The sequence below is a fragment of the Aptenodytes patagonicus genome, chromosome 5 (genome assembly GCF_965638725.1).
Source record: "Aptenodytes patagonicus chromosome 5, bAptPat1.pri.cur, whole genome shotgun sequence".
In the NCBI taxonomy this organism is placed as follows: Eukaryota; Metazoa; Chordata; class Aves; order Sphenisciformes; family Spheniscidae; genus Aptenodytes; species Aptenodytes patagonicus.
The window spans coordinates 31,793,599-31,807,500 of NC_134953.1; the positions used below are offsets into that span (position 1 = coordinate 31,793,599).

The 13,902-nt window shown below is 39.1% G+C and overlaps 1 protein-coding gene across 2 annotated transcripts in view; it reads left to right on the top strand.

Annotated features, from left to right (window-relative positions):
• The window catches only part of MGMT (O-6-methylguanine-DNA methyltransferase), a 173,584-nt gene that overhangs the window by 138,608 nt on the left and 21,074 nt on the right, over nucleotides 1-13,902 (top strand). The window lies entirely within an intron of this gene.

The window sequence follows — 13,902 nt, forward strand, 5'->3', positions numbered from 1 at the left end:
AACAAGACCTGAGAAAATTTTCTCCTTACCATTTTCTATTTACTGTCTGTGTTCCTGAAGACCTCGTAACGGAAGTCAATCACTTGAAATGAAATAGATCTCATTATTTTAAAAAAAAAAAAAAATCTCAGAAGTCTGCTTCTTGCAGTGCCTTCTGGTCTGTCCATGAATGTCATCATTTCCCAGAGAATAAAATCTTCAGTTTAATAGATCTATTTTTTAATTGTATGATATTCCATAATAATATAGCACCAAAAAGGGGCTAGTGTTCTCTGTCTTACATGAGGTAAGATAGCACTGTTTTTTGTATAAACTCTAAAATATATGTACTTTTTCTTTTTTTCGTGGTTGACAGATGATAGACACCTTTTAAATATGGGTGCGTACATTTTTATTTCAAGGTATAAGGACTATATGTCAGTACCTGTGTAAAAAAATGGCCAGTTTTACCTGTGGATAGGAAGGGCTGTTTTGACAGGCACGCCTTTGCAAGTAGTATCTACAAGAACTCAGCTGTCTCTACTGCTAATTGCTGGTTTTATTCAAATTCCTATAAATACCAGGTTTCTTCTTGCTGTTACACTTTCTTATTCTTAATTAGCTAATGGCAGCTGCAAGTAGAACAACAAAATCAAAATGCAGTTGTTGTTGTGCAGAGCCTTCTGCAGATAATCAGGCTGTTGCTTTCAGAAGGTGGGAGTCTTAAATTTTGTGAGCTTTGCACGGTACCTTTGTTTTAATGATGAACTTCTGTACTTATTCTTCCATGTTATGAAAATTCTCAGTGCGACGTCTTTCATAGTCAAATTACAGGGTGGGTACTGAGTATTTTTTAAACCAAGTTGTGTATTGCACTGTCTCCCTCTAATTTTTATACAAACATCATTTTTATCAACTACTAAAAAATTTCATTTAGAAGTTCTACTGAAACCATCCAATCAACATGTGGGAGAATAAGCACTAATGACACTATGATGTCAAAATTGCCAAAATGGTCATGAAGTGTGGCCTTCTAGGTGATTAAAATATCATTTGAGGACTCTTTTATTAGCTGGGATGAAATTACGACCTGCGTTATGAAAACGTTAGGTTTGGGGTGAACATGAATGGGCAAAGCTGGATAGGAAATACTGCTGCTGTTCCTTCCATCTCTGAATAACATCAGGGGAATTCTGCTTCCCAGATTATCCACCAGAAGGTTATAAAACATTTAAAGTAATGCTTTTACTTTTATTAATTTTCCTAAATTGGCTACTGAATTCTTTTTAGCTTGGGTAATTAAAGTTTTTTGTCTAAGCACTGCTGATATTAGTTTAGCTGTTGTTTTGGGGTTTAGCCCTGAGCAGTTTTGCCTTGACTTACGGTCAGAGTTGGTAGGAGACTTTGGTCCTTCCTTAAGCAGCAGCCTTCCTGTGCAGGCAATGCTGGAAGAGACTGAAGATCATTTAAAAGAGGAAAAATAAGTATATTTGTTAATAGGAAGCTCCTCGAGGGAAAGCAATCACCACCCTTTAATTTTTTTTGGGGGTGGAAGGAAAGCTCTTCAGCACCGTCCAAGTGCAAAACCCAGCTGAGAGGTGCCTGCGGGGATGGGACAGGACGTGGCCGGTGGCCGTGAGCATCGCTGCCAGGTCTCTCTGCAGCACCCGTGGCTTTGTGAAGGATGCGGCTGGTGGTCCCGCTGGCCTGGCTGGCCACGTGCTGGGCAGCAGCGTCCTGGTGGGGTTTGACCTTCTGTATCGCAGGTTCGGTGCTGGGCGGGACTGGAGTGCAGTTTTCTCATTATAACATGTGCAGGTCCAGGTTTTTTTAATTTAGTTCAGTTATTTGTTCTTGGACTGACTCCAGGTGTGTGTGTTTTATGGGGGGAGGCACATATGTAATGGAAATGCTAACGAAGAATTAATTGGCACAAATCACAATGATGTGATAGCATTTCTATTCTCTTACTTTCTCCTAGTAATACTTTCATAAAATAGAAAAAATTTATATTGGAAGGAATGTGGAAATACATGTCAGAAATCAGAAGAAACTATTTTTAAAAGTTATTTAGTAGAAAGGTAAGGTAAAAACTGCATTATAATGGATTACATTGTACATTTCAATTTATCTGTAAGTCAGAAATGCAGTAATACTAAATTAGGAGTTTGGTATTTATTTACTTTTTCACATTTACATTTGAAAGTGCCTACTCATTTCTCCAGGCACTTAAAAATGCAGAATAAACATAAGCGAGAGCATGAGGATCCAAAGCCGGGAAGGCTTTTTCTCATCACACTGATTTCCTTACATGTCTCTGTTCATCAGCAGCTCTTCCAACGACTCGTCAAAACCTTTGGCCCCTCTTTTTTTCCCTTTCCTATAAATATAACCACTTATAGTGTGGTTCCTTGATATTAGGTAACTTGAGTTTCATCATCAAGTGCTTTTGCGATAAGGACTGATTATTGGATATTTTCTTTCTTAACCAGTGCTTATATCAAGTTTTATTTTTTTTCTGTGCTAGCATCATCTGAGGACAGGAAGGGTTTTGCTTATGTCAAACACGTTAAAGAGGTTCCACATTCAACAAAAAAGTGTAAAGTGCTTTTGGGATGAAGCACTTCTCAATTCATGGTCAATTTTCTGCAGCTACTTTTGTGCCAACTATTAAGACATAGCTCCTTGTGGAGAGAAAAATAGTGACAATCAACTTTGAGATAACAAAAGCAGAGAGATTTGCAAATTCAGAAAATAAAGGTATCTTGCAGGTTACAGAAAGCCATCTTTCCACCGCAGCAGCACCAGGCTCTGCGTTATCCCAGCGCCCGAGGCAGCGAGCACCTGTAGCTGCTCTCAGTGTTGGGGCTGGTAGTAAATGTGCAGCCCAGCCACCTCCCGGCCTCAAACGCTGCATGGACGGCTGAAGGAGCACAGTTGGTGACCACCTAAAAAACATTTAGCTGTATGCTTTACTTTTCCAGGCTCTTAGGGAAGCAACACACCAGTCCCCCTTCGAACACCGAGCACCTTCCAGCGACCCCTGCACTGACAGTGAAAATATAATAATAACCATTTTATTATGCTATTGTAATTTGGTTGCCAAGTGCGCATGTATTACCATGGCAAAGGCAAGGTGAATTCTGACATGTACTGTTTCAGCAGCTCATCTTGTGTTTTAGGTTTTTCTAAAGTGCCTTTAATTTTCTAAATTGCTATTAAAAGGGGGGAAAGTATTTAAAAGCACTCTAAATACATAATTAACCATTCCTTGTCGTAACTAGTTGGTCGTAAAGTTTGAATCTGAAGCACTGATGCTGTACCACAGCTTGAGGCAGGCAGGAGAAGTTCGAAGCTGGTTTCTCAATACCTCTAGGAGTTGTCGACTTACTGGCTGTCCAGTTTAGCCTATGCAGCCAAAACTTTGTTGAAAATGTAACTGAAAAACTGGAATTTTCAACAATTTGTGTTATGGCCAGTGCTCAATGTGGAATTTCATTGAGCAGAGAAAAAGTAGGTTTTTCCCACTTCTCTGCAGCATTACTTCAAGGTGTTACACCTCAGAAAAATCACTGAACATTTATAATGGAAAGTGATTAATTGGTCTTAATGTATCATGGTCATTAGCCCCCTTTATATATGAAGAAGAAAAATTGACCCTGTTATTGTTTTGAAGCCTATGCGTGAGTTGGTTGATTTGTGGGTCTGTGAAATGGAAAAGGCAATGTTAAATTGGCCAGTCATGAATTTCCTGACTTTTCTTTATTTGTGATTATAACCGTAGTGGTTGAGGTTGCAGAAAGCATTGCAGTGCTGGATGCTGCAGCGAGGAACGGTTGTATGTTGCAGACCAGATGGCTCATTAGAGCAACAAGAGCAGAGGAAATTGGAGACACACAAGAGTTTTCCTTTGCCCTGTGACAAGCAGCAGCCCTGGGGCTCTGCTTTTTGCGTGCCATGCCGTGCCATGCCACCGTCCTCACCGGATGAAGTCCTTTAGCTTTGCAAAACCACGCTTTTATATTCTTGAGTCTGGAGTTCCTCAGTCGGATCCCTGTACCGGAGGTGTAGACCTGAAGCAAAGCTGTGCCTTTCAGCTCAGTCCAGCTCAATCACCCTATTTCTTCAAATAAACTGTGAATTACTGTGTCAGCGCGAGGGAGGAGGGCTCTGCAGGTCTGCAACTGGTGTTGTCTATGTCACCTTGCAAACCAAAGGCAGAGAAAAGCTGTGCAAAAAGAGAGAGGAGGAACAACCTGAGGATGGAGACCGGAGAAGTGAGCTTTGCAAGCCAGATTAGTAACTGAAATTTCCCGTGCATTATGTATGTTATTCATCCAAGAAGGCATATTGATGAAACACCTCATACATAATGGGAGCAGAGAGTCTTCAAAGAAACTGGTAGTACCTCCATTCTCCCTTCAAGATGACTTTGCTCCGTACCCAGGCCTGTAATCAATAATTACCCTGTGATTTCCTGGGAGCCTTCTCGTTCAGAAACTCAAACCAAAGCAGTGTAGGCTAGTGAACCTGGCATAGTCCCCGCCAAAGGATGGCAAAGCACACTGTAAAATACCAGTTACAGGCTGAAGAAACTATTCACTTTCTCGCATCACCTCTGTGGAGTCAGACTCATCCTTCGTTCCCGTGCTGCACACTCGCCCGTCCTTCTTGGGGTCTGCAGGTGGTGTTGAATCTCTCCCTCTAGAAAGCACCTACAGAGAAAATCCTTCCATTAATTGCATCTTGATTACTCTTTCACCTTCCTGCCAGTGGCACGCAGTAGCACCTCTTTGTTTTACTGATTTTGCACATTCTAAACTATTTAAAAAAAAAATCTGCAGCAAATTAAGAAAGAAAAGTAGATTTTAGGCATTCTGGCTGTAACTCAGCACTAAGGCCAAAGTATTTTTTTTCCTTTTTGTGGTTGGAATGCTCAAATCACAAATTTCCTGAAGCTTGTGGGGCTGTAATTTACTTACTTCTGAGACGGCAAATTCAACATCCCGTGAATGCTTACATTTAAAAGAAGTGTTTTTAATGACTGAGCTGCTTACCCTAATTACAGTGTGCAGTATATCCTAAGAGTAAATTTTTCTCACATACAATTTAGCCAAAGACTTTTTCAATATATAAAGATTATTTAAATAAGAAAAGCATTTACAGTATTAAGATGAATACAGATCTATTTTCCCTTGCTTTAAATTACAGATTTAAAAAAAAAAAAATCATAAAAATCATTGACTTTGTTGAGATACTGCCTAGTAAAGCTAGAAAGCTTGAAGCTTCAGGTGCCAGTTTATGGATAATAGGATAGCAACTCTGTACTCACATTCAGTGGGAAAGAAGTGGCTGCTAAAAATGTCATTCTTCAAAACTACTTTAAAACTACTTTTCAGGATCCACAGAAGCAGAGGGAGAAGGTCTGAGGCTCAAAGTGGAGAAGGTGTGAAAAAACGTGATTAAAAAAGTCAGAATAGCTGGCTGACTCAGGGATGTCAGATGTCCTGGTCCTGGTCGGTCCTGAGGTCACTGCACGGCTTCTTTTTATATAATGAAAAAATATGCACCGTTATGTTTGGGTGATTTGCAGCTTTGAGAACAGGAGAAAATGGGAGTTAAGGGTGAGAGCAGATGAGAAAGGGAAAGGATTAATTTGACCTATGAATTATTTCATTGAGCTGTAGGTAACTTAGGACATTAGTAGAAAAAGTAACCATAAGCATTTTAAGTACGTCTTAAATGTAAGGGTTTTCTGCTCACTCCAAGAAAGATGTTTGCATGGTGTTAGCAAGACAGTAAATACAAGAGTGAATGAAATCTTGACAATTTTACTATCTTTATTAACTTGTAATTCTTAAAGTGATGGTGGATGATAGGCAGCCTAATAGGGTTCTGAAGCAAGACAAGTGGTTTTGGGTTTGTCTGGAACTTCTTTAAGTACATATTTTCATGGTGCAGGTACATACATGTACAGGGGCAACATATTTACTTAGTTCCATGGTGATCTTTTTTTCTTAAATGTTGTAAAGTTGAGACTATAAACATCAGATGTTACATCAAGGACCAGTTCCTGTGATTTTCTTCCTTTGTTTTAGATATGTGTGTATATGTACATATACGTATATATATAAAAAAAATAAATTGGTTTTGAGTGGCAGGTATGGTGCAACTGACAGCCCTACGTCTCACCAGTGCAGTGAGAATGATGCAGTGACCAAGCCCCAGGTCAGGCGATGCCTCTTCATCAATTGCCATATTCAAAGCATAATCATTCTCGATAGGAAAAGCAGCAAACTCAGCCTACAGAAAGACCTCCAGGAGCCAACCTGTCCCAGTATCATCTCTCCATGTTTACCTTACTTCCAGTAAAAATGGAAAATTCATTAAAGTTCAACTGGAAAATTGGTACCAGCATTACCAGGTTATATCTATATTTTGCAGAACTGAATTGTGCTGTTGGGTAACGTGTTGAGGAGGAGGCGAGGCTTGCCCTTTCCTGAACAAATGCAAAATGTCATTCTTGCCATTTATTTATGCAGCAATTTGTGAAATTCTCTTAGTTTTGTAGTAGAGATTCAATTCACTAAAGAAAAAAAGTTGAGAAATGTTTCTGACTTCCCCTTTTTCATTCCTGCAGCTTCATCAGACATGCAAACACATTTCTATTTAGGCTTTTAGAAAATGTTATTTTAAAATAATATTAAATAATCTGCTCGAAAACGTTAGTACTTCACATATCTGGACATGGCAGATTCAAGTGCAAAGAGATGACAAGCTTTCATATTTCTGTCTGCCAACACAAAATTCAAATTCCACAGACTGACACCTTCTTTTATTACCGTTTCATGTGAGAATAGTTTTGATAAGCAGAAAGTCACTGTTTTGCTAGACATTTAATGGATTTTTACAATCCAATACTTTCCTACAATTTTATTCAAACAGAAATCAATCCTCTCCAACCTCCAAAAATGAAAATAACAAAATCCAAAACTAGCCCAGTCTCAAATTCTTTTTGCAGCCCAGTTGGCCCATTGCTTTGTATCAACTATTTGTATTTAAAAACAAAACTAAACAAAAAAAATCAGTACAAATGTATTCTGGACAAAAGTATTTACAAAATTCCTGACCCAGTTCCTATTGAATTCAGAGCAAAATTCCCATCATTTTCAGTGGAAGCTTGTGTGGTTTTAAGTGTATGTTAAGAGGTACTCCTAATTTGAGTTCACAGTTCATAGGATAAATTGTCTGCCAAATATAAGCCATTTCTGACAATTCAGGCCCTATTAGGTGCAAATGTCCTTTTTGCCACTGTCCCTGGCACGCTGTTGGGATTCAGGCAAAGCAATTTGGATGCACTGATTCCAGGGACAGCAGAGGAAACGTAACTTCTGGTGGTTCATGGGGGTTTTAGTGGAGCCTTGCAGAGTAACCATGGCCTGAGGTGTGACCTTTGAAAGAGTCTAAGCGTGGGGAGAGCGGTGTGTCTGTCCTATCATGGGGAAGATAGTGAAAGGGTCAGTTGGTTAAAAAAAAAAAAAAAAAGCATTGTATTTTCAGTAGGATAATCCTTTCTTGTCAATATTCTTGACATTAATTACAGGTAGGCCACAGTCAGAATAAAGTAGCATTATCTAAATAGGGTTTTTTTAGGTAAGAGTGGATTGAAGATCCACAGCCAATGGTCACCTGTACAATGTCACTGTATGAGGCAAAATTATTACTTGCTCTCAGAGAATTTGGGAATACTGGAGCAAGTCTTGATGACTCCGAAATAGCTGCAGAGATGCGTGGATATTGAAATTATTCCAAAACCAGGCTTCTTTTTCGAAAGGAAGGGTTTGTGTTTGGTGTCTCACGCTATTTGGTATGAATTCACTGACCCTGAGTTCAGGATGGCTGTGGTGGGGTGGAAGAAGTGGGTGGGTGGAAGTGCAGTATCTGCTCTCCCTTTGCTGCTCAACTTATTTGTTTTGAGCAAGGCAATGCAGTCCTGCCTGCTGGTGGACGGTCCACTCCTTTCGTCGAGAAGTTTCCAGGACTTCATGCAGCAGAAAGCTCTGACGGTGTTAGGAGTTCACATATACATCTTTGCATATAACTGCAGTTGGAAAAAGGTCAGGACAGTTTCACTGTAATCTGCAGCTGTGAAAGCCATGTGCATGGGATGCTTCTTTATAAAGTCAGTATGTTCAAAGTCAGATCCTTTCTCCCTCCGTGAAATAAAAGGAATAAGTTGACCCCGATATAAGACATATTTTCACCAACCTGGTAACTTTTGACATTGCTGCTTGTATGAGAGATTTAGATAAAAAGGTAAGAATTGAAGGTGGAGAAAAACAAATACCAATGTGGGAAAAAGATTTCTTGTATGTGGAGTCATGTGGCCATCATCTTCACCCGAAGCCCCAGACCTTAGCAACCTGCTCGCATTGCAGATCTGTGAGGAATAAGTTTAATTTAATTCATTTTTCCTTTGATTTGTTTGCTTGCTTGCCACACGTGCAGCCCCATGTAACCTTTACAACCCTACTTAATAAAAACCTATATAATCAAGATAAAAGGAAAGGATTTTATAAATATAGCCCCCCACACCTATTTTATTAATGAACTTTCAGCCAAGTGTACTTAATTCCCCTTATCGATGGGAAATATTGTCAATACTCACATACATTTAACCTGTTCGGTATTTCAAAGGTAACGTGTTTAATGTGATTGTTACTATGGCAAGCACCTTGTTTCTAAATACCATTGTTAATTTTTTTCAGAAAATGAAACGACAGCCTATATGTTAGGGGCACATAGATAAATTCATCTGAGGGGAAGCCATTTTCTAATATAGATACTTTGCTGGTGCTTGACCTAAGGACGCCCCTTTCTGACCTATTTCCAAGATGTTTTGCCATATCTCCTTTTGGAGTTTGTGAACGTGAGAGCTGACCAGTATATTCTGGGAAAAACAAGGACTTGCTTAACTGCAAAAACATACTTTTCACTAGAAATTTGCATCCCACGCTCTTCTCAGAATAAAATATGCAAGAACCAACATAAATGGCATACTCTTTTCTTTCTTTCTTTCTTTTTTTCCTCATGAATTGGGCCTTTGATGTTCAGGAGGAGCCAGTATTAAAGGACATCCCTAGAAGGCTGTAGAAATTGTTCCTATTTATGACAAATGTAAAATAGTACAAATCTAGCTGAATGAGATGGTGTCATTAGTTTGTGAATCGCATCCTTGAAAATAACTGTGGAGGAGCCAAATCAGTTTAAAAGAAGATAACAAAATGGTTTAAGCTACTTAGGTTGAATGCCAATTATATTTTAATATTCAACTGAGCATATTTTACTAAGAAAAAAGGCAGCGTCGACGCATGCATAACTCATTGGCAGCGTCGACCAGCTGTGCCACTCTTCTCTTCGAATCACTTTGTGCATTTTAGTAGCATGGTAATTTAGTAGAGAACTACCTGAGTGATGGCATTTTCAATGAGCAGGTAATCTACAGAGAATTTTTATATGGTTATGAGTTCTGTGCTTCAGCCTGGCAACACAAAAATACATCAAGACCAATTACGGTATCAACTTTCAGCGTGATACCCTTGCCACGCAAGTGCATGTATTTCTGCCCCAGGCATTTCAAATTGCATCTAATTTGAAATCTTTGGGGTTTTAATTAAATTTCAGAATATATGGAATTCTTCATTAGTACCTGCTCTGAATAGCAGATTATACTTCTCTCAGTCTCTCGTTAAAGAAGTAGGCTGTGGTAAATAGCATGTTCAAGAACTGATCATTTGTGGTGCCTGGATATTGGGAACAGAAATAGTGAAATGCAAAATAATATCAAAAAGATTATTAGTCCAGTGAGGGACTCTTGATTTGTATTTTAATGGAATTTTACATTTCTCTTAATGATTTGCAAATTGTCCTCTGATTATAAGATGCATTAAGCTTTTCATTTTAATGGAGAGACACAGCCATTAGCAGAAATTTTTTTCTGTCTTCTTTTTAGAGTGCTTCCCTGCAGCAGATAAATATTGAAACCATTAACACCTTTTGATGTACTTTATAGTGCTGCAGCTTGGACCAATACATGAATGAACGTGGCCTTTTATATTTTAGCACTTTGCTTGAAGTTCGTGGTTGTCGTTACATGGGTGAACAATGACTGAAGCTATATGTTTTGAGGCAAGCAATAAAATTATGTGTATTTCCTTATAATTAATGTTCCAAATGTTTCAGTGAACATCATTCATATTTAATGCAAAAAGAAAAAGTAAAGCCAACAAAAGTCAAGATCTGAAATTCGGATTGAGGGTGCTCTGACCTTAACTCTGACCATCCTTTAAAGGAGAAGGATTGTGGTGTCTCTTCAAGCAGGGGTTGTTAAGGATTCACACAAAACTTCTCGGTGGGGAAGTACACAAACGTATTCTTTGTTGCAGACACAAGAATGTATGTATGCTCTTCATTTGTCAATCTGAAAGTCAAATTTCCTCCTTGCTTTCAGCTTAGTGTGAACCCTTAATGTTGTATAAACACATTTGTGTCTGTGCAGATTTCACTGGCTTTGGCAGAAGGGCACGGGATGAGGGAACAGCCTCTTTTTTGTGGCAGGTTGTGAAGCATAAGTAGTATTTTCCTGATACTGCAGATTTATGTAAAATAATAGGGCTATTAGATCAGGTAAATGTGTATTTATTTACCTTACTAACTTACTAAAATCCCTGTAATACTCTTTAGGTGCTTTGGAAAAGTGAATCATTCTTTAAGAGGTGCAGGACAGGGGTGTGTTTAAGCAGCTGGGCTCATTTCCCCAACCCCACCTGCTTCTCGCACCCCAAATAACCCGGAATTTCTGTCTCTGCTTTTGTAGACTTTCCTCTCCTGGCAGGTGACCACTTTCTGGAAGAACCTCCTCCAAACAAGGTGGTTACTTTAGAGCTGCCTATTAATTTAGCAAACTCTAGTCTCTGAAAAACCGTCGGGGGTCACTGATAGGACTTCTCCTCTGTTTGCTTCCAGGATGTCTGTTTAAATACTTTGAATCTCGGGAATTCAAATTGCAGTTCATTTAGCCGCACGCTGTGTATGATAGCACCGTTATCAGTCAAGAGGCTAAGTGACTTCATGAAATCACACTTTATGTCTTCACAGTTGTTTTGCTGACTGCTTAAATGTGTGCTCCTTAAAAAAAGAAAGAAAAAGAAAAAAACCACTCTAACTTTCAGGTTGAAGCCAGAAGATTGTAGGAATTAATTGCTGCTGCTTTCATATGTGCCTTGAAAAGATATTGCATCATTTGTGAATTAGTGTTTGTAAAGTGCTATGTAAGTGTTTAGCTTCATACATTAGATATTTATAATTCAATAATAAATTAATACAAACTAAAAAGAAAATCGGTACTTTGATACTGACTTAATTTGTATGCAGTAAGCAAATAGTTACATTTTATTACAGTTAAGCAATTTAATGAATATTATTTTTAACTTGCACATTTACAAAGAAACTTACAGAAATCTAAAGAAATTGCTATTCATATTTTAGACAAGTGAAGAACTTATACTTTGTTCACATAGTGGAGCACATTTGCATTGCATGTTTCATATATTAATTTTCTAGGGCAGGTTATCTTTGGTAACACAATCTTCACAAAGCAAGTGAGGGTGCAGATTTCTTGATCCAGAGTCATTTGGGAGTAGATATTTGGGGCCACGTTGAAAAATGAAACTGTAAAAGCACCTCATCGATGTAATTCTAAGTGGAATTATAGAGGAAAACCAATTATGCGTGAAGCAGCGAAAACTACAGGAGAGATGATGGTGCATCCCAGCCTCCCTCCCCCTGTCACGCCCAGGTCCTCTGCCATCAGCCTGCCCGGAGGAGAACAACCAGAATACCTGTGCTGACGTAATCCAGTGATTAACCATCCCTGTGAAAGTATTGTTGGTTGACAGTTTTGAAGAGAGATAATGATTACTTTCTCCAGAATAACCTGGCTCGGTGTTGCCCTACTTCATGGGTTGATACAGAATTGGTTTGTGCGTATACTTCCTGGGGCACGCTAGTGAGTCCTCCTGGACTGTGTTGCAGTATGTGGTGTAGTAGCCTAATAGGGGAAATGTGTCTGTACTTGTAAGATGATATAACAAATTCCAGTTTGTAGAATCAGTTTTACACAAGGTGGTATCAAAATTCATGAATTTATTCCCATTTGCATCATGGGAGCATGTTGGAGCCCTGAGATGATACAAAAAAATCTTGCAGGACATATGCATGAAGTTCAGAGCCCACAGTTTCACACTTACTTCATGGTGGTTCTAGGCTATGTGTGTGTGAACGGAGGGCTGGGGGGATTTGAGCTCCTTGTTTGGGTTTGTCACTTTATTTCTCCAAAGCTGCCCAATTTGTAGGTCATCGGCACTCCCAGGTTTAGTTTTAAACCTGATGATCCTGAGCCAAGACCTCGAACCAAAGATCATGATGATTTTGAGATTCTGATGTTAGTAAATCTAATTTATAGGTATAAATTTGAAATCGTGCTTTATCAACATGTGTGAGTGGTTGAATCCTTTTTCTTCACCTTGTATTTTGAGTTCATTAATACCGGAATGACACTTCCAGCATATCCATAAATCTTCAGAAGTTTTCTGCAGCACCTCCCTGCCCGCTCAAGTCTAACTGTAACCAGATGGTCCTGCCTACCCTTCCGAAATCCCAGTGTAATTAGGAAACTACATCTTCTCTGATTTATTTAGGAACTGTGGGCAGGTTTGTACGTCTCATTAACAGGACGAGGCAGGGGAAGAACTGGATCGTAGCAGCACCTTGGAGGCTGCATTTTTGTTGAGTTCCAACAATGCAGATTGAGGTAAATTGAATTTAATTTCTGTTTTTTCTACCGAGAAGGAGAGGAGCAACTTTCACAGGCCTGGTATGAGCCATGGTGCTTTCAACAGGCAATAATGAGAACTCCAAGAAATGGGAAAAAAGAGGATTGAGGTGGGACCAGAAGTTCCACTTCAGTGTGTGCCTGCAGTAATTTCTCAATTTTAAGTCAGATGATGGCCAGTTGTGGTCTCTTGTCACACATGGCTCTTCAGTAGGGATTGTTATTGCCGTGTGAGAGCAGAGTTCAGTTCCCAAGCTCAGTCTGCAAATTGCAGCTGATGAGGAGAATTTAGAAGACACCCAGGTAAAGTTCTTGGTGAGTACCAGCTCTCTGACAAAGTGACATAGAGACAATTCCCTCATTTATTTCTATCTTGAATGGAGAAATACAAATTTAATTTTCTGGCCCAGTCACTTAGAAATTGCAGCAGAGCTGGTGCGTGGTATCTCTGGAAGGACTATTCTGTGTCCTTTGCAGAACAGGTATAGCATTAAATACTGATAACATATGAAAAGATAACCCAAGTTTGAAGTGAATGATATAGTGGTTGATGTTTCTTAATTGCTCTGATCTGCAGGTCTCTTGTATATATGTTTATAGTAGTTCTTTTGTGTATTAAAAATATTCATGAAGTCATCAAAAAGTTATTTTTACATACTTTGCACAGTTATTCCCTGCTCCCAAAATTGACGTATTTGAAACAAAACAAAAATATTTGCTCCTAGAATGAGATTTTGAATGGCAAGTGTAAGCTTGGAGAAGATTGCTCTACCTGATCATTAAACCTGTAGGTACAGCATTGTAGAAATACCAACAGATCTTTGTTGGTGCCTCAGCAGCAGAGGCAACTGCAGACTTGGGACACTTGTCTTGGTCTCTGGCTGCTTGCCTTAAATCTCTGCTCTGCTCCCGTGCAGTGCCCACAGCATTATAAAAATGCAAAGGTATGTTAGACATCTCCAAACCAAAACGTTGAATGTTTTGCTAATTTTAAGCCACTTGCATTCATATGCACAATGATTCATTGAAAA